The 21797-nt window shown below is 36.4% G+C and overlaps 1 long non-coding RNA gene across 1 annotated transcript in view; it reads left to right on the top strand.

Annotated features, from left to right (window-relative positions):
- The first annotated feature begins 1267 nt into the window (after positions 1-1267).
- LOC116631930 overlaps positions 1268-21797 on the top strand; it is a 67411-nt gene continuing 46881 nt past the window's right edge. The window contains exon 1 of the long non-coding RNA XR_004299324.1: positions 1268-1327. This is a non-coding gene — a long non-coding RNA (uncharacterized LOC116631930). The remainder of the gene's footprint in view (positions 1328-21797) is intronic.

Genomic DNA, 21797 nt, shown 5'->3' with positions numbered 1-21797 from the left:
CTGTGAGGATCCAGGCTGTATCAAAGAGAATCTCTAGTTTGTCTTCTCTACATATTGGTCTACTTAATTTCTTGCTTTGCTTTGCCAACGGAGCTTAAAATTTGGGCCATGCCTATCTGCTGAGTGCAGTGTAACCTATGAGGCTGGATTATCCGTGAAAAGGTTTCAGAAGGCTATAATCTCCACCATGGCAGATAGAACGTTAACATTTATTTTACTGTATTTGAGAGGGCACCAGAAGGGAGAAAGTAGAACATAAAGTATTAGCATTAGACACAACTTTAAGAACTACTTAATCCAGCCCCCTAATTTTTAATTAAAAAAGAATGAGGACCAAAGACACAGTCTGATTTTGTACGGTCTTCCATATTCCCTTATGTGTTCAGGCTTTTGCTCCAACTGTCTGGCTTTCAACACAGTTCTCAGCCAAATAGAAGTCATCTGCTGTTTTCGTCCTTTCTAGAAACTTTTGCCTATGTAGCCAGCTCACAGGACTAAGAGGCTAGAAAAGCCACCAGTTTCTTCATAACTGACAGCTATTCTAGCATACTCAGAACCATAAGTAATTATAATTGTGGCTGGCTGGAATGGATTTTATAACTTGGAAGTGTTAAAGTTTAGTTGGGCTAAAACTGATGCATTATGGCACTAGCCACATTAAAAATAATCATAAAAAGTAACAGGTGGAATTAATTTTAACAATATATTTTAGTTAACCCAATATATAAAAAAAATTATCATTTGAGCATATAATCAATATAAAAACTATCGATGAGGTATTTTACATTCTTTTTTCATACTAAGTTTTCAATATCTGCGTGTATGTATTTTACACAGACAGATTTTATACTTACAACACTTAACCTCAGTTAAGACCAGCCACATTTCAGGTGCTCAATAGACACATGCGGCTAGTGGCTACTGTATTGGACAGTGCAATTCTAGAAGCTTCCAGCTTTATTAACTTGATGCCTCTGATGTATGGGCTCTGAATATAGTGGGGATAGAATTACGGATAAAAGAAGATACATGTAAATAATGACTCCCATTATCCTGACTTATATTTGTGTCGAGTGCATCCATAATAAAACCTCTCTATTCACAATTGTTATTGGAGGGTGGAGGATGGGAAACGTGGTCTGCTACCACGTGGATTTCTGATCATTTAGCTCACTATTGAAAGCTGTGTAAAGTTTCTTCTAATGCTTTCCCATTCCTTTTATAAACCAGGAGAGTAGTTCAAGCCTACGTGTATCAAGGAGAGTCATAGAAACCAGCCAGCCCCCACGAAGAGGGAATTCATTCTGAGAAGCCTCGGAGGAAACATGTGAGTTATCTCCAACTATCTGAAGGCCCGTCATGCAGGGAAACCAAGACTTGTTCTTTTGTTCCTAGGGGACAGCAATGCTGCGAGTGCCAGTTATTCTTGAGTTCCCGCCAGTACCAAGCACTGTGTGCGGGCTTTTAATACATTATCTCTAGTTCTTGTCTCTACCTCAAAGTAGATAAGGTTATCCCGTTTTATAAGTGAAAACAAGGGGGAGGGCACAGCGTGGTTAAGCTGTGCTCCCAAAGTCACAATCTGAGTAACTGACAGACAGGGACTCTAATCCAGGTCTCTCGCCACATAAATAAGCCACAATTTCACCCTTCCAGTTGCTCAGGCCAAAAAACTCGAAGCTACCTTTGACTCCTCTTTTTCTCTCACACCCTGTATCTAAACCTTCAGCAGACTGCATCTGCTCTACTTTCAAAATATATTCGGGGTTTGAGTAGTTCTCGCCACCCCTGCTATTGTCAGCCTGCTCTAAACCCCCAGCACATCCCATCCATATTATTAGTCTCCTCCTAACTGTCCTCCCAGCTTCTGCTCATGGCCCCTGCTGGTCTCCATGTGACACAATTACTAGAGTCATCCTAGAAAAGAAAAGTTCAAGTGTATCACTCCTCTGTTCAAAGGTATGACATCCTGGCTCAATGTGGGTAAAAGCCAAGGTCTTACTGCAGTTGACTATAGAAGACCCTACCCAACGCCACTGCTGCTACGTCCCACCTCCTCGTCCGTCCTCAGTGACCCTGCTTGGGGCCTTCGAACTTGCTGCTCATCTACCTGAAATGCTCTTCTCGGAAATATCTGATGAGATGTCCTCACCTCTACCTCCTTCAGGTTATTATTCAAAGTCACCATCTCAGTGAGGCTTTCCTGACCACTCAATTTTAAATTGCAACCTGCCTACTGATCTTTATTTTTTTTCTCAGTGCCTAACAGACCATACTTTTTAAGTTCTTCCTTTCATCTGTCTTCTCTTCTCCTAGAACAATATGAGTTCCGTGAGAGCAGAGATTTTTTTTTTTTCTTTCTGTTACTTCTGTCTGTCTAGCACCTAAAACAGTGTCTGGCATCTACTAGGCGTTCCATAAATGTCTGTTGAATAAATTACTATGTCCCACAACCATGGGGTCCCACTGAACAAATCTTGCTTGAAGAGAGGTATCATTAAGCTAAGGCCCACAGCATTATGGGAACACGGACTATCAAAGCTGAAAGAATTATCTGATTTTCCAAGTAGGACCCATAGGGAGACACTAAAGGGAAATGCAGAGATTTTGTGAGCCGTGGCTTTAAAAACGTAGTGGAGCTAAATGAAGTCAAAATTGACTGCACAACCACACGTGGGAAATTGATGTAGAGGAGGGGAGGGATAAATTCTTAAACTTAAAAGACCTTCCAAAGCCTGGAATTCTGTGATTCTCAGGTTTGTTTCACTAGGATGGGCTCATGTTCTGAGGCCATAATGTCTTCTCCAGCTGGATGCCTGGGCTGTATACTCCAGCAGATATAGGGTACAGTGCCATCTGTTTATAAGGGACACTGAACATCTTCCCCTAGCATCAGACTAAAGGCTAGAGAATGAAGGAATAAATATCCTCTCCCGCTGTGCCTCAGGTCCTAGGGAATGGGGAAAGTCAGGAGCCAGAGTGAGTCTTTAGGGAGCGTCATAAGCAAGGTGTCCAGGACAGTGAGATTGCTTTTTGTGGTACATATCACGGCATTTCATTATTTGTGCAGTAGAGTGTGCAGGCCTTCCCGAGAGACACCTAAAGAGCCTATGGAATCTCTGGAAGTACCTGGAAGATTTCCTGACTGATAATTCCTCTCCATATCTAGTACCTTGCAAGTGATCTCAAATTTTCTGAACAGATATAATAAAATAAGGCAAAATTATGCTTTCACTTATAATACAGTAGACACTTGAACAACATAGGGGTTAGGAGCATCAACTACCCACACAGTTGAAAATCTGTGTATAATTCATGACTCCCCAAAAACTTAACTACCAATAGCATACTGTTGATGGGAAGCCTTACCAGTAAACAGTTGATTAACATATATGTTGTCCTTAAATGTTATATATACTGTATTCTTACAATAAAGTAAACTAGAGAAAAAAAAATGTTAAGAAAATCACTAGGAAGAGAAAATACATTTACAGTTCTGTACTGTATTTATTAAAAAAAAAAAAACAACTGTGTATAAGTGGGCCCACACAGTTCAAACCCTTCTTGTTCAACTGTATATTGTTTTTTACCCAAGGTTTAGAAAATGTTGAAGCTTTCCCCCTTTTTAATTCAGGAAGATCATAACTTTTGTGCAAGAAACCCTATACAATTCCAACTCTCATTTAAACTTTCTTATTTTTAAGTCATGGCTATCTAAATCCAAAGATTTTGCTAATGCAGAGAATATTAAGTATGATTGCCTCTGGTTCTGAACTGAAACAGAATTAAAATTCTCAAAATGATATTTTATCCCACATCACAGAAGTTTCCTTTTGAAGTCAATATAACTCACACATCAAAACCTCCAACGAACATGTTCATTGGCTGTAAGATACAACTAATTGATTTCAAAATCCTTACCAGGGATGGCAGTTTTATTTCTTATTTTTATAGACCTGGGAAAAATTGTTCTTAAAACAACTACAGGGTCCTTGGAGTTATCAATTTAATTACAATGTTTATTGTATTCAAAGAATTCTTTGCACAAAGGTACAAAGTGTCTCCTATTTACTTTTTCTCTTGTCTTTTTAAACCAAAGGTAATAGTCTCAAAGGCAAATTTGAACCTTGCATGAAAGATAAAGTATACACAAGGAAGTGAAGTTAGCAAGGAGCTACATGAAACACTGGATTGTTGTTATCAAATTATGTGATATCATGAGCTCTTTGCTATAAATAAAGAAGATAAGAATGTGAATGATACAAACATTCAAAAGGCCCATATAACTGGCAATAAGCTGAGACTTGGAATTATTTTAGATCTTACTCTTTAAATGTGATAAAAGTTAAATGGAAGACCCTACCTACAAGACCAAAAACATTTTTCTATCTTAATAGACTTAATTGCCTTGAATAGTCATGATCTGTGACTAAGACAGTTGGTAGAGAACAGGTGACATATTCAACTGTTTCAGAGCTATTCCTTCATGCTACATAGTAAGTCTTGATTCTGGAATAAGAAATAATGTTATCTTTACTATTCTTCTGCAAGATACCATCTTCTGTCCATTCTCCACACTGACAAATCTTGTGTGTTCAGAAAGTTCAACCTGGAAAATTCTCAGGATATTACTTTTGCCCATATTTCTGGAAAACTGGTAACTCATTCTAAAACTAGAGAACAGACATGAGAGTATTAGAAGAAATGAAAGGTATCAGCATGGCTTGGGTTTAAGGTCAATATTAGCAGAAGGAGTTCAAGGCCAAAGGTCTAAGAATGCATAGGGTCCAAGCTAATGGTGTTTGCTATTGAAAGCTCATCCAGACCAGAGTTCTGCGTTACTTTCTGGGGAATGCCTGGCTCTCCAGCAAAGGGGGGAAGGGAGAGGGAGGACCCTATTTACATCAAATCCCATGGTCACTTTCTTCAGACAATCAGGGCACAAAAATCAAAAAGATGTAAGACTTGTCCAAAAGGAAGCAGTGACAACATCCAAGAGAGATGATTCTAAAACATCTGCTAGATGTTCAACTCCTTGGACCTACATTGTTAAAACCTGTGACTATGACTATCACCTGCCGCCTTACCAAAATAACTTGGCACTTCTTTTTGCCTTAACATGAGGTAACAGGAGATGGTTTCTAATTCTGCAATCCTGGGTTTTTGGGGTTTTGGATTTTTTTGTTTTGTTTTGTTTTTTGTTTTTTAAAGAAATTCTAGGAGATAGAAAAAAAGCTGAAGACCTCCATATAAATCATTCTCCTTGTGTTTACATTTGAGTGCCTTGCTATATTCATCTAATGACTTTAGTCTGTTTTCCTTTTGCAAACTCAGCGTGGTTATAAATACAATAAAGAACAGTATTTCTTCCACCATCCCCATGCCCAAAATAGGCTCAAGCAGTGCAAAGATTACATCCTCTTTAAAGCTTTGTTATTACCCCGACATTTTTTTCCTACTATTTCCTCTAGTAAGAATTGGTGGCCACTCTTCCCTAATCTGGATTGGCTTTATTAAGCCATGTAGAAATGAATGCCTCTCAAAGCAAATGGTATGTATTTTCTCGCTTGTCAGTACTTTACTGGTTGGGTGCATCTTCTTTGAATGGTTTACCCAGAAATGGCTAACAAGAAAATCTGAGGCCTTGAGTTTTCTTGGCAGAGTAGTCACTTGTTTCCTGTCATAATAAATTGTCCTTTTGGTCTTCAGCTCACTGCTTCTTGACAGCTTACTCCTGTCATAGGAATACATTTTCAGAATAATGGTAGACAACTGAGCCACAGTTCATCTATGAAAATCAACGTGTTTTTAATGATGCTTTCTAGAGAAGGCTTGACTATCTGACTTCTCAACATTTAAGACATGCAATTAAACCAGTGACTTACTTTGAAAATTGATGAATTATGGGCAAGATTAAGCTTTCTAGTGGAGAATACATCTTAAGTGATCAAATAGCCTTGGTTGTAAGCAAAAGCTCTAATCTGAAAAGAATACCAGCTAATATATGTAGTAGGAGTGATAGAATTAATAAATTACCACTTTGTAAACTTTAATGAAATTATTGATTTTGGCAAGAATTATCACGTGGTATTAAAACTGTAAAGAAAAATGTAGAGGGATCAGATGTCCGTATAGTACTAAAGTAACAGCATACAGATTACTTTCTGGCAATGAGGAGAAAATACAATATTATAGTGGATGATTAGGAAGTCATTAACATACGCAGTCAAAGCAATGCAAATGGTGGGAAACCCAAATCTGTGTTCCCTGATGTAATGCAGTATGGAGTACATGACTTAAGCTTGTATCTACTCCTACCAAAATATTTACTGTGATTTAATTAAGCCTTTCCACACAGATGCAAGACAAATCCAGAAAAATGAGATGTTCTATAGGATAAATGATCCTCTCTTCTTGACAAGTCAGTGTCATGAAACAAAGAACTCTTCTAAACTAAAACAACTGTATTTTATTTATTTATCTATATTTGATGATTTTTTTTTTCCTTTTAGAGAGGGATAGAGGGAGAGAGAGGGCAGGGGAGGGGCAGAGGAAGATGGAGAGAGAGATTCTTAAGCAGTCTTCACGCCCAGCATGGAGCCCAACACAGGGCTCCATCTCACAGCCCTGAGATCATGACCTGAGCCAAAATCAAGAGTTGGATGCTTAACCAACTGAGCCACCCAGGTGCTCCCATTTTTTTTTAACCAAAAAAATTTTAAATGACACAACCCCCAAATAAAATGTTTATCTTGGATTAGATACTAGTATGAACAAATCAGCTGAAAAGCACATTTTAGGGATAATATTAAAAAATTTGAATATGAAATAAGTATTAGATGATACTAAGTAATTGTCAATTTTCTCAAGTGTAATAATTTTGGTTATATAGGCAATTGTTGTTATACTCTTATACATACACAATGTACTTTAGTATTTAGGAGGTAGAATGTGATAATGTCTATCATTTTCCTTAAAATACATCAGTATAGGAAAAATAAGTGGAAAAGAAGGAAAAAAGTGAAACATTTTCTTCTGCATAAGTAAATACAAGCACTAGAGGATATCTTCAAATGAAATAGTTCTAGACTTTGACTTCCCATCAAAACTTCTAAGTCTCCTCTGCATTGTTAATATTGCTTTAAAAGAAGGAACTTTTTATAAATGGTACATTTGGTCCTTCCTCTTTATTCCGTTTTTTTTTTTTCTTTTTTTTTTCAGAAAGAAGGCAGGAAAACATTCCAACATGAAAAGCATTTTTCCCTCATTTAAGCCCTTCCTGTGTTTAAAGGCAGTAGTTCTACTCTAAGGGTAGTCCCCAGAAAAGCAACACCACCTTCTCTGGGGAAGTTGGTAGAATTGGAGACTGTGGGCTTTGACCCTGGGCCGTGGGAGCAGAAACTCTAGTGATGGAGCATAGAGAGCTATGTGTGTGAAGCTGTCGAAGTGGCACTGATGCCCACCGAGGTGTGACCGCCCTTCTTCTAGAGCTCCCATTTCTCCCCATGCAATTCACTTTGTCACTGCCAAGTTAGCCTACACACTGGGGATAAAATAAAGGAAGACCCGGAGTTATAGAAATGATGTGTAGTTTCTATTCTTCTATTCTTCTCTACTGAAGCCTCTAGCCTCAAGTGAGAAAACAATACTTGATTTTGTTTATTTTATTTTATTTTATTTTATTTTATTTTATTTTATTTTATTTATTTGAGAGAGAGAGAGAGAGAGTGAAAGGGAGAGAGATCATGAGCAGGGGGGAAGGGCAGAGGGAGAAGCAAGCTCCCCACCGAGCAGGGAGCCCAATGCGGGACTCAATCCCAAGAGCTCTGGGATCATGACATTAGCCAAAGGCAGACGTTTCACCGACTGAGCTACCCAGGTGCCCGAGAAAACAATACTTGTGATATTGGCTGTTCCATTATGTTTACAACACAACATTTTGGAGCATTACTGAAAACAACAAACATGTTCTATGTCATCATTGTATACTTTCCAGACTCCAGGAGAGCCCTCTACTACAAGGTAAAAGAGGCTCCATTTTATGGAATAAATTTTGTGACAACGGTGTAAATCATCCCTGCCCTCAAGCATTTCACAAGATTAAAATGAACAGGAACTTCTCACATACCTATTTACAGTGTTCTGACTCTCCAGTGGTCTGCTTGTCTCCCCACTACACAGTATATTTGGAAGACTAGTGACCATGTCTAAATGCTGTGAAACCTATTGCATCCCATATATGACTTCTGGGTACCCAGCAAATGTGGGATGCCATGATGCTGATGCTTTTCTATTGTTAGTGGGAAGTCAAAACCCTAAGCAATTCCACAACACCATCATTTGAACACTGAGCTGGAAACCTAAACCAATGTGCCTGATTTCCCATCTTTGGCCCCTGGACATACCTCCAACTGAAGAGAATGTATAATATAGAATTATAGTCCCATCCTCATGTCAGCAGTTAGGGACACATTTAGCTATTTGATGTTCATATAAGAGGCGTCCGAGACTAATGAAAATCAGGCACTACTCATAGTACCAAATGGTGTTAGACAAGGTTTGTGTTAAAGCATGACCATCCTAGTTCCCTATTCTATTCTTTCAGGAATGAGGGTCTCTTAGTGCTCAGTGCCTGGGAATTTTGTGATATTCTGCACAGACCCTCCTACGAGACCACCTATAAAACAGTGTTCACTTCCCTGCACATATCCTTCTGTTTTATCACCATCCACTGATGGATAGACACAGCAGTTAATGAGGACACTCAACACTGAAGGCAGATGCCAAGAGGGAAAAAAGAAGAACTCAGGTATGAATCAGTGAAAAAGAATATAATACACTCAACAGGAAAGAAGCAGCTGAAACTGTGAGAGAAAGCCTCAGGGAAAGGATAGCAAAGAGAGTGATGAACTGCTACACATGACAGAATCCACTGTGAAGGTGTCCTCCCTTTACTTTGTAATCCTCCAGCCCCCAAACACACTTAGGTGACAAGTTGCACTATGACCATCTATCCAATCCCCTCGCAGAAAGCTGTCCTCACCTCCTAAATATCTTCTCCCTATCTGAAATTACAAACTGCCTATGGGGGCAATTGCTATGTGTATTTGTATATACATAAATATGTATACATATATTACACACACAAACACACAGGCATTCACACACACACACACTGGCCATAAAGGTTAAAGCTCAACGATAGCTTAGGTAGAGATGAGTTTGAATCCCAGCTCTGCAATTTACACACTGTTTGATAGATAATAGGCAGTTAATCCATATAAACCTCAGATCCTCCCTCTATAAATGGGATAACAATACCTCTATCAGTATTGATCTAAGGGTTAAATTAGATAATGTATGTTTAAAACTTTTCCCAATTTCCAGCAGAAAGTCAGTACTCAATAAATGGTAGCTATTCTAGTTAATATTAATATTAATATTTTATAACCTTCTTTGTCCATCAAAATTTCTCCACTTGCTTTTCTTGTTTCCCACTTCAAATATTAAATCTTTACTAGTGCCAAACTTTTGTTTACCATAAGAGTATAGAAACCAAATTCTTGATTTATGGCACATCTTTTTTTTCAAACCATCACTAAATATTAAACTATAAAAAATGCATCATTATAAATCCCATGTTTGACCTTCTTGTCATATCTCTGTTATATGTGGTAATTTGACAGTATTCTTCAGACAATAACATTCCTACAAATGAAAGATTAGAACTGGTTGAGAGATCATTTGCCTGTGAGCAACTTTGCAAAATAAGTTGGGTACATTAGCTTCAAATGTAAACCAGAAGAGAACTGGGTTTACATATGTGTCCGTGTGTCTCTGTGTCTCTGTATATAAAGCTGTGTGTCTGTGTGTCTGTGTGTCTGTGAGAGAAAGTGGAAGGAGAGAGAGACAGAGAAATAAACGAGAGGGAAGGGGAGACAGACAGAGAAAGAGAGACTAAGAAAAAGGATCAGTGTCATAAAAAGCTTATACTTGGGTAGATTAGTAGGGTGGGTAAATATAAATTGCACTTACCTCATTTCTGCAATGATGCTTGAAATAATTTTGCCTTATATGTGCCTCCAAAGTGTTTCAAGTATAACAGCACAAAAAAGGAAAAGGAAAGGAAACAAAGAATTAGTATTTGAATGTTCCTGACCTTTCTTCCCTCCCCTTCTCCAAGAAGGTCCTCATTTTGCCGGCACAGTTTCTCACCTCCTTCTGTACCCTGGGGACTGGATATAACAGAGATTCCCGAGTGTGATGCATAATCTAGAGGTTGGAGGGTTGAGAAAAGAATAGTGGCTGCAGAAAAGAGGGAGGAGGAGATTTGAAGGGCCAGGGAGAAGGTTGGCAGGGGAATTTTTATCCAGAGCAAGGAAGTCCTGTTGTTGTGAAGGAGAGAGAAGCAACGGAAACATCTAGAAGATGTTACTAGTGGAGATAAGAAGAAATGATTCTTCAAGAAGTATCACTAAGGATCAAATGTCTTCCTCACTGTATTTTGATAAACTCAAGTTTTTTTTTTTTTTAAAGATCGTTTTATTTTCCAATCTGCCTGCTTTTGCAGTGTGTTTATTTGACTGAAACATCTCTCTAAAACTAGGTTTCGATGTGTTTCAACTTGTTTGCGCAGTTTCATTTACTTCCTTTATTTTTTCATTTGACTGATAGGCAACTCCCCTAGCTATCTCTGTTCGCTGAATTCTCCCAAATGTTTTTTTTGTATTCATCATCACTTCACCATCCAACATGTGAACGTATAATTCTCTTTCACTGTTTTCTTGAAATCTGCATCATCAGATAATTTGTAAGCAGTTTCTTACTAAGTTGAACAATAAGTTTAACACATACATGCGTATGCACATTTACATTCATGCATGTGAATGTGAACCCATGGATGAAAAGGTAAATTGGCATATAGCCAAAAGAAGCCCCAGTCAAATGTCAAAAACCATTAGGGATTGTTCATAATCAAGAGAAGTCTTAGCACTTGCCAAGTAACACAGTTGCAAATGTGATTACTTGATAAAGACAACAAGCAAAAGCAAAAGCCTGGGAAAAAGGTGGGTTGCAGGATCTTAGGATTTCCTAAATCTTGCCTTGACGAAAGGAGGAAAAAGGCAGCAGAATTTGTGAACACTATAACCTATTAAGTGGAATTCATTATGTAGATTTAGTTAGGTCACAAGTGGAACATGCCCAGCAAAAAGCCCCTCACATCCTGGGAGAAAATGTGTGTGTGTGTATGTGTGTGTGCGCATGTGCGTGTGATCAACATGCTCCAGGATAACATGCTGATTAAAAGCTTGAGTCCTGTCTCTATTAGCTACGCAAATTACATAACATTATCAATATATTAATAAAATTAACTTCAGATGATTGTTCTGAGGATTAAATTTGGTAATATGTATAAAAACCTTGACATATTAACTGCACATAGACAGCAAACAAAGAAATATCAACAACAAACACTTACATAGCATCAACTGTGTATTGCACACAGGTCTATGAGCATGCGTATACATTCCCATGTTAAATCCTGTGAGATAGTTACCTATGAAGTGGGTACCATTTTTACCTTCATTTAACAGGTGGGAACAGAGCCATAGAGAGGTTAAGCAACTCCTCCGAAGCTATGCGGTTAAAATGCGTTAGAGCTGGGATTAAAACCCAGATCCTTTGGTTCCAGAATCTGTGTACTAGATTATCTTCTTAACAACAACAACAGCTGTTCCTTGATCATTTTTAATCTTTGTTGTTAATGTATGAAAGAAAAAGCACGTTAACATAGGAGCTGATTTCATAAACCAAGCAGCTGTATACATACACATATATTGAAGAAATGGATCTTGCACCAGATTGCCTATCAGCAGGCTTGTCTATTTTTCTTTATGATGGCCCCATAAACCACCAGTGTGGGGTGCCGGAAAAAATGTAGATTTGAAGCAGTAAAGTGCAAGACAAACAAAATGAAAGACCTTACCAAAGTTTTAAAGTTTCTCTTGAGACACATAAATAACTGCAGCTTTTTGTGTGTCTCAAAAGCAAACTAAATCGGTCTTATCACACACACATATGAAACCTCATTTTGAATCTGTAGTTAATAATATTTGAGCCATTGACACCCAACCTATCTTTTGTTAAAAACAGCATCACAGAGTAGGGTTGACAGATTTCACAGATAAAAATATAATCTTTGGGAATACAGATACTAAAAAATATTTATTATTTATCTGAAATTCAAATTTAACTGGATGCTCTGTATTTCATCTAACAACTCTAGAGTCAGAATACATGTAATTTAAACTTTAGAGATTGGTATATATGCTGTTTATGAATTCTACCAGTTATTAGAAGCTTGAGAAAAAAGGCTACAAGTCTGTTCTAAGAAAAAACAGAAACAAACAAAACCTTATATCATATGTATTTCAATAAACGACATTCTCTCCATATTTTTAAAATAGAAATCAGAAATTATGAACAGAATTAGTCTTATACTCCTTTAATGCTTCTTCAGAAATGAGCTCAATGTACTAGATTAAAAGATAGATTTTGAAACTCCTATCCATGAAGTTGTCTCAACTTGACTAGACCTTTCTGGACATTAAATTAAATCTTCTCAGTTCCATGAGAGTCAATTTATCATCTGGAGACAGTGAAAAAAAAAAACTTTGCATATATAAAAATATCTCTGTAAAACAGTCCTGGAGACCATGGAGCAATATAAATCACTGAGAAATTTTGTTTAAATTTATCCTTGGGAGGAAAAAGGGAGGAGAAAGAGGATAGCAGGATGGAAAATCTCAGTTTGGTCAATAAAAACAGAACGGCCTTGAGTGTCCTGTTTTCCACGGAAACAAATAAAAACTAAACAGAATGTCAACCTCTGCTTCTCAAACACAGTTTTCGGAGTTTGTGAGACAGAACAGGTTGTGTATGTTCGCTTTTCACCAGTGAAGATCTGTCGCTCGGCCAGAGCAACTACAAGCCAAAACTCCCATTATTGTGCGCCTGTCCATTCAGTGCAGACATCATCTTTTTCAAAACACAAGGGAGGCACACAGTTTGGGCTGCTTGTCAGGCAGCTGGTCTGGGAAGAGAGGCTCTCCCGCTGATCGACAACACAAAGCCTTTGCTGTGCCTTTGCAGGTGCTTATGTGCCGGCAAGAAGAACTTTCTTATCTTTAATGTGTGCAGTAATGGGCTTCATGTTAATCCCGTGCCGCACCACAAAGTTTCACATGTTGACCATAAAAGGAAAGAACTGTGTCTTCACAACTCAGTTTGTTTTGCATTCTTACCACTATTAATGACATTCATAATATATAGTCTATTCTGAAATTGTTTCCAGGCTTCTTCCTTCTTAGAATCTTAGTGGAACATGTCTGGCAGCATAACTCATCATAAATTATGATAACCATTTTGAGCAATGATTGGCTTTGCATTATCAGTAGTCAGATATATAGAGTGCTGTATTGGAAAAACTGATTTATTCAAGTTTGTCCAAATAATTGACAAATGAAGTTTTCTTCCACATAGGCAAATGTAATGAAAGAAGCATTTGAAATTCAGGTTTTTACTTATTTTCGCATGGTTAATGACACCAAAAGCAAAGGCAACAAAAGCAAAAATAAACAAGTGGGATTCATCAAACCAAGAAGTTCCTGCATAGCAAAGGAAACTATCAATAAATAAAAAGGCAAACTACAGAATGGGAGAAAACATTTGCAAATCATGTATCTGGTAAGAGGTTAATATCCAATGTATATAAAGAACCCAATACAACTCAATAGCAACAAAAAATGGGCAGAGGAACTCAATAAACATTTTTCCAAAGAAGACATACAGGTGTCCATAGATACACGAAAGGGTGTTCAACGTCACTACTCATCAGTGAAATGCAAATTGAAACCAAATCACCTCACAGCTGTTAGAATGGCTAACATCTAAGAGTCAAGAGATAATACACACTGACAAGGATGTGGAAAAAGGGAACCCTTGTGCGCTGTTGGTGGGAATGCAAATTGATGTGGCCACTATGGAAATCAGTATAGAATTTCTTCAAAAAATTAAGAATAGAACTACCATATGTCCAGTGATCCCACTTCTGATTATATATCCAAAAGAAATGAAAACAGGGTCTCAGAGAGTTATCTGTACCGCCACACTCATTGCAGCATTCACGAGAGCCTAGCTAGCTATGGAAACAACCTGGGTCCATCAGTGGATGAACCAGTAAAGAAGATACGGCATATATATTATTCAAACACGAGAAAGAAGGACCTCCTACCATTTGCATCAACATGGGTGAACCCTGAGGGCTTTACACTAAGGGAAATTAGCCAAACTGAAAAAGACAGATACTGTGTGATATCACTTGTAAGTGGAATCTAAAAAGCCAAACTCACAGCAATAGAGAGTAGAGTGGTGGTTATCAGGGGCTGGTGGGGGGGGGGGGGGGGGAGAGGGGGGGGGGGTGGGGGGGGGGGGTGGGGAACAGGTGGGAGAAATGTGGAAGATGTTGGCCAAAGGGCACAAACTTCCAGGTATAAGATACCTTCTGGGGATCTATTGTACAACATGGTGATTACAGCTAAAATACTGTATTATATACTTGCAAGTTGCCAAGTGAGTAAATGTTAAATGTTTTCACCACAAAAAGGAAATGGCAATTATGTGACATGATAGAAGTGTTAGGTAAGGCTATGGTGGTAATTCATTTTGCAATATTTAAGTCTCTCAAGTCAACACATTGTACACCTTAAACTTACATGATGTGACATGTCAATTGTACCTAGATAAAGCTGAAAATTCTATAATAGGCAATATTACAGCATTGCAATGTTACAACAAATCATATTACACTCTTGTAAAACCATAGTATATATTCTTTATGGGATGTATAGACATAGAGCAAAATCATAAAAATTTGCAATAGAACAATCCATACAAAACACATGCTGGTGGTTGACTCTGGGGAGGGAGAGAGAAGAATGGGTTTGGAAAGGAATATACTGGAGCTTCAAATGTATCTGCAATTTTGAACCCTATAAATAAAGATATAAAATATAATAGTAATAACTAAATAAGAAAAAAACAATAAACAGCTTAATAATTTAAAATGGTTGCCCAAGGACAGCAGGAATGATGGAAGGGGACAGGAGAAAGTAGGTAGGGGAATTTTTCTTATAAAAAGCTGTACAGAACTATTCACCTTGAAACTGTGCTTATATAAAACTACGATAAAATAAAAATACAGTTTTTAAAAAGCAATTAACCACTTAAAAGCTGCTTACTAGCCAATGGCCCATGTCCACTATTTACTAGGAGTCTCTCCAGAAATCCTATCACTCTTTTCATAGTAAAGGACTTCATAATTTTGATTATGAACTCACAAATTATATTTGACAGCAGAGAGCCCAATACTTCTCACCTACAAGAGAGGACACAGTGCTGAGGGTTTGAGTATAACATCTGTTCCATAAACAAAATTTCCTATTCTCAATGTATATTATAAATATCTTGTGTCTCTGTCAGGCTGGATTATAACTTTTTATGAGAATTAGTGCTGTGTCTTTCCTATTCTTTATTATATCTCCAGCACCAAACACGGCAAGGCACATAATAGGTGTCAGAATGGATGAATGAATAAATGAATGAATGAACTTGTATTTGTTTAACACAGTATAGAGAATAACAAGTAAAATAGCCATCTTTAGTAGAGAAAGAATGATAACTTGATCCCATCTATATTAGTGACCCAGGTCACTACTTGGTATCTCCAAATCATGTGGGCATGATTATTCAGCCTAAGCAGCCCTGCTTAAAAACATAGTGTTAGTCTCAAGTAAGAGTTGATTCTTAAATTTTGGTAGAAGTATAACTACATAATCTACTTTATGGTCAGTTTTACGTAATCAGTAATTCTTATTTTAGATATGATAACACTTTCTCCCATCAATTGTTTAGACCTCCCCCTCGTGTAAGGGGAAACATTTTTAAATATTTGTATAAGGAAAAAGAGTTCTCAACCTTCGTGTCTCAGTTAAAATCGTGGTAGTCCAATATGTATACTTGCATCTGTTCTCACATTTGACAATGCAGGACTATTTTAGAGATTATCTGTAAAAAATATAGGTAGTTACTAAGGCAAAATAACTGTTTTCAGGGGGAGACTTACAGTTATATGTCTCTATTTAGGCAAAGAATTGAAAAATTACCTTTTACATTCAAGGCCTCAGCTTCTGCTGGCTGTGGCATTTTTTAAAAAAGCTCCTTTACTTCACACTTAACCCAAAGCATTGATGACTCTTAAATAAAAGGATGACCTCAATGAGACTACATTCACCTTGAAGTTGAATGTGCTTTAAAAAAAAAAAAAAAGCAAAAAACAAAAAAAGCTTTTAATTGAAGTAAAATATGCATTTTAAAAGTACACAAATTCTAAATGTATAACTTGAATTTTCACAAAGTGAATACATCCAGTGCCTAAATCAAAAAATAGAACATGGCCAGCCTTCTAGCAGCCTCCCTAGTAATGACTCCAATACCTTACTCCCCTACCCCAGGAGAGAGTCATTCTGAATTCTAACATCAGTGATGAGTTTAGCCTGTTTATGAACTTTTATCTTTATGTAAATGAAATCACGCAGTGTTCTTTTGTGTGTCTGGCTTCTTTTGCTCAACATAATGCTTGTGAGAATCATTCGTGTTCTTTCATGAAATTATCATTTGTTATGAAATGTTGCATCTTCATTATCATTTACTTTGAAATATTTCCTATTTTTCATCATTACTTTTTTGACTTGTGCTTTATTTATAAGTATATGGCTTAAATTTCAAGCACTTAGTGATTTTCTAGTTTATTTTTTGTTACTGATATCTAGGTTAATTCCACTGAGGTAAAAATACATACTCCTAATTATTTCAGTCTTTAAAAATTTGCTTTATGACTCATCACATGGTCAAATTTGTAAATACTATATTTTCACTAAAGGTATTTTTATTCTGGTCTTATTAGGTATAGTCTTCCATGTATGTCAAAAAGATCCACTGTGTTCATTGGCTTTTCAGATCTAAATCTTTATGGATTTTATTTTGGTGTATTTTATTACATATTTAGAGAGTTTCTTCAGTCCCCAAGGCTGATTGTGGATTTTTCTATTTCTCTCTTTAGATCTATAAATGTGTGTTTTATGTATGTTGAAGCTATAATACTGAGTATGTAAAGATTTAAGGCCTTATACCTTTCTGTATTTTTTACCCTTGTGCCATTTATAAATGTCCCACTTTATCTCTACAAATGCATTTTTATTAATGCTTACTTTGTCTTATGTTAGTATAGGTACACTGTTTTTTTGTTACTGATTACAAAGTACATCTCTTTCCTTTGTTCTATTTTTAAACAATTCTGTCTTATACTTATGGTTTATTATAAAAAGCATATAGTTAAATTCCATTGTTTCTTTAACTAGTCTGATAATATTCTACTTGGAGCATTGAGTCCATTTACATGTAATGACATTACCACATGGTGATGTTTAGATCTACCATCTTATTCTTTGTCCTTTTAATCCAACTCTTTTACATACCTCCTTCCTCTCTTTTCTTGCCCCTTTTCGGATTAATCAAATATTTAAATTTTTACATTTTCTCTATATTAAGTCAATTATGCTCTATTAAATTCTTTGGGTGATTACAGGCCAAAGTATGTCATGCTTCATTGACTGATTTGAAGTTATTACAAATTTTTTTCTTCACTTTCCTGATAATCCTAGTATCTTAACCGCTTTATTTACTCCTCCCGTCTTTTGTGTTATAACTCTCATGCATTTTAATTGTACATATTTTTCAAATACCAAAGACATATTATGACCATTTTGAGCAATCAATATTCAATTCTATTTATCCATCTATTCATTCTTTCCTGTGCTCCTTCCATTTCCATGTTTCTGTCCAAAATCATTTTCTTTCTGCATAAAGAACGTCTGTTAATATTTCTTTTAAGACACACCTGCTAATGACTAATTTTCTCAAGCTTATATTCTAAAAAAGTATTTTTAAAGATATTTTCTCTGGGATAGAATTCTAGGTTGGAGATTTTGTTTGTTTGGTGGTGTTTTTCTCTAAGCATTTTAAAGCTATTGCTCCTGCAGCTCCTGTTTGTCCTGTTATTGTTGCTCTTTTGAAGATCTGATGTCTTTTTCTTAGGCTGCTTTTTTTTCTTCTCCTTGGTTTTCAGCACTTTTATCACTGTGTGTCTAGTTTCTTTTCACTCTTTTATTTGTTTTATTTTTTTTATCCTGTTTGGGCTTCACGAACCTTGAATCTATGGATTTTTCTTTTCATCAACTTTGGAAAATTATTTGCCATCATTTCTTTTAATATTGCTGCTATCTCTTTCCTCCTTCTCCTTGTGGTACTCCAGATATATGTCTTCTAGAACTTTCCTCTGTGGTCCAGGTGGATCTATTGCTCATTTTTAATGTACTTTAGTCCTTTTATCTGTTAGATGTGGTTTATCTATTTTCTAATAACCTGTTTTCTATTTCCCTAATCTTGTCTTCTACTCTTCAAATCTGCTAACAAATCCATCTATTAAGTTCCTTTTTTTTAATTTTAATTCCACTATAGTTAATATACAGTGTTATATTAGTTTCAGATGTACAATAGAGTGATTCCGCAATTCAATACATTACTTGGTGCTCATCATGGTAAGTGTACTCTTAATCCCCTTGACCTATTTCACCCATCCCCCCACTCACCTCCCCTCTGGTAACCACTGCTTGTTCTCTGTAGCTAACAGCCTGTTTTTTTTGTTTGTCTCTTTTTTTCTTTGTTCATCTGTTTTGTTTCTTAAATTCTACATATGAGTGAAACCATATGGTATTTGTCTTTCTCTGACTGACTTATTACACTTAGCATTATACTCTCTAGATCCATCCATGTTGTTGCAAATGGCAAAATTTCATTCTGTCTTTTTTGTTTTTTAACGGCCAAGTAATATTCCATTGTATATATATATATACCACTCTTCTTATCCATTCATCTATTGATAGGCACTTGGGCTGCTTCCATAATTTGGCTATTATAAATAATATTGCTATAAACATAGGAGTGCATGTATCTCTTTAAATTAGTGCTTTCATATTCTTTGGGTGAATAGTAGTGTGATTCCTGGATCATAGAGTAGTTCTATTTTTAATTTTTGAGAAACCTCCATACTGTTTTCCAGAGTGACTGCACCAGTTTGCATTCCCACCAACAGTGCATGAGAGTTCCATTTTCTCCACATTGTTGCCAACACCTATTGTTTCTTGTGTTTTTGATTTTAGCCATTCTGACAGGTGTGAGGTAATATTTCATTGTAGTTTTAATTTGCATTTCCCTATTGATGAGTGATGTTGAGCATCTTTTCATGTGTCCATTGGCTATCTGGATGTCTTCTTTGGAGAAATGTCTGTTGATGTCTTCTGCCTCTTTTTTAATTGGATTATTTGTTTTGTGGGTGTTGAGTTTTATAAGTTCCTTATGTATTTTGGGTATTAACCCTTTATCAGATATGTCATTTGCAAATATCTTCTCCCATTCCATAGGTTGACTGTTAGTTTTATGATTATTTATTTTAAATTAGCTTTTTATTTTGATGTAGTCCCAATAGTTTGCTTTGTTTCCCTTACCTCAAGAAACATATCTAGAAAAAAGTTGCTACAGCCAATGTCAAAGAAGTTACTTCCTATATTCTCTTCTATGATTTTTATGGTTTCAGGTCTCACATTTAGATCCTTCATCCATTTTGAGCTCATTTTTGTGTATGGTGTAAGAAAGTGGTCAAGTTTCTTTCTTTTGCATATTGCTGTTCAGTTTTCCCAACACCATTTGTTGAAGAGACTGTCTTTTTCCCATTAGATATTCTTGGTTTGTTGAAGATTAATTAACCATACAAACATGGGTTTATTTCTGGGCTCTGTATCTATTCCATTGATCTATGTGTCTATTTTTGTGCCAGTGCCATACTGTTTTGATCACTACAGCTTTGTAGTATAGCTTGAAATTTGGGATTGTGATACCTTCAGTTATGTTCTTCTTTTTCAGGATTGCTTTGGCTATTTGGGGTCTTTTGTGGTTCCATACAAATTATAGGATTATTTGCTCTAATTCTGTGAAAAATGCTGTTGGTGTTTTGATAGGGATTGCATTAACTCTGTAGACAGCTTTAGGTAGTATGGGCATTTTAATAATATTTGTTCTTCCAATCCATGAGCATGGAATTTCTTTCCATTTGTTTGTGATCTTCCTTTTCTTTCATCAGTGTTTTATAGTTTTCAGAGTAGAGGTCTTTCACCTCCTTGGTTAAAGTTATTCCTAGGTATTTTTTTTTTTTTTTTTTTTTGGTGTAATTGTAACCAGGATTATTTTCTTAATTTCTCTTTCTGCTACTTTATTATTAGTGTATAGAAATGCAACAGATTTCTGTATATTGATTTTGTATCTGTGACCTTACTGAATCCATTTATCAGTGCTAGTGGTTTTTTGGAGGAATCTTTAGGGTTTTCTGTATGTCATATCATAACATCTGCAAATAGTGAAAGTTTTATTTCTTCCCCACCAATTTGGATGCTTTTTATTTATTTTTTTAAGGTTTATTTATTTATTTTAAAGGTGGGAGCACAGCGGGGAGAGGCAAAGGGAGAGGGATAGAGAGAATCTCAAGCAGACTCCCCTCTGAGCGTAGAGCTCAATTCAAGTCTTGATCTCACCACCCTGGGATCATGACCTGAGCTGAAATCAAGAGTGGGACACTTAACCAACTGAGCCACCCAGGCATCCTGGGTGCCTTTTATTTGTTTTTCTTTTCTGCTTGCTGCGGCGAGGACTTCCAGTACTATGTGGAATAAAAGTGATGACAGTGGACACCCTTGTCTTGTTCCTAATCTTAGAAAAAAATCTCTTAGTTTTTCCCTATTGAGTATGATATTTGCTGTGGGTTTTTCATTTAAGGCCTTTATTATATTGAGGTATAGTCCTGCTAAACCTACTTTGTTGAGGGTTTTTATCATGAATGGATGTTGTACTTCGTCAAATATTTTTTCTGCACTATTGAAATGATCATATGGTTTTTACCCTTTCTCTTATTGATGTGATGTGTTACATTGGTTTATTTGCAAATATGGAACCACACTTGCATCCTGGGAATAAGTCCAGGATTTATTTCCTAATATTATTGAGGATTTTTGCATCTATGTTCATCAGAGGTGTTGCCCTGTAGTTCCCTTTTTGTGGCATCTTTATCTGGTTTTGGTAACAGGGTAGTGCTGGCCCCATAAAATGAATTTGGAAGTTTTCCTTCCTCTTCTATTTTTTGGAATAGTTTGAGAGGAATAAGTATTAACTCTTCTCTAAATGTTTGGTAGAATTTATCCATGAAGCTATCTGGTCCTGGACTTTTGTTTTTTGGGAGCTTTTTGATTACTGATTCAATTTCACTGCTGGTAATTGGTCTATTCAAATTTTCTATTTCTTCCTGATTCAGTTTTGAGAAGTTATGCATTTCTTGGAATTTATCCATTTCTTCTAGGTTGTCCAATTTGTTGGGCATATATTTTTTTCATAATATTTTCTTATAATCCTTTGTATTTCTGTGGTGTCAGTTGTTATTTCTGTGCTTTCATTTCTGATTTTGTTTACTCTCTCTCTCTCTCTCTCTCTTTATGAGTCTGGCTAGAGGTTTATCAATTTTTTTTTTTTTTATCTTTTCAAAGAACCAGCTCCTGGTTTCACTGATCTGTTCTACT

This window comes from Phoca vitulina, unplaced genomic scaffold (genome assembly GCF_004348235.1).
Source record: "Phoca vitulina isolate PV1807 unplaced genomic scaffold, GSC_HSeal_1.0 scaffold6, whole genome shotgun sequence".
NCBI classification, from domain to species: Eukaryota; Metazoa; Chordata; class Mammalia; order Carnivora; family Phocidae; genus Phoca; species Phoca vitulina.
The sequence above is the reverse complement of the archived record's forward strand: the minus strand, read 5'-3'. Positions and strand labels throughout refer to the sequence as shown.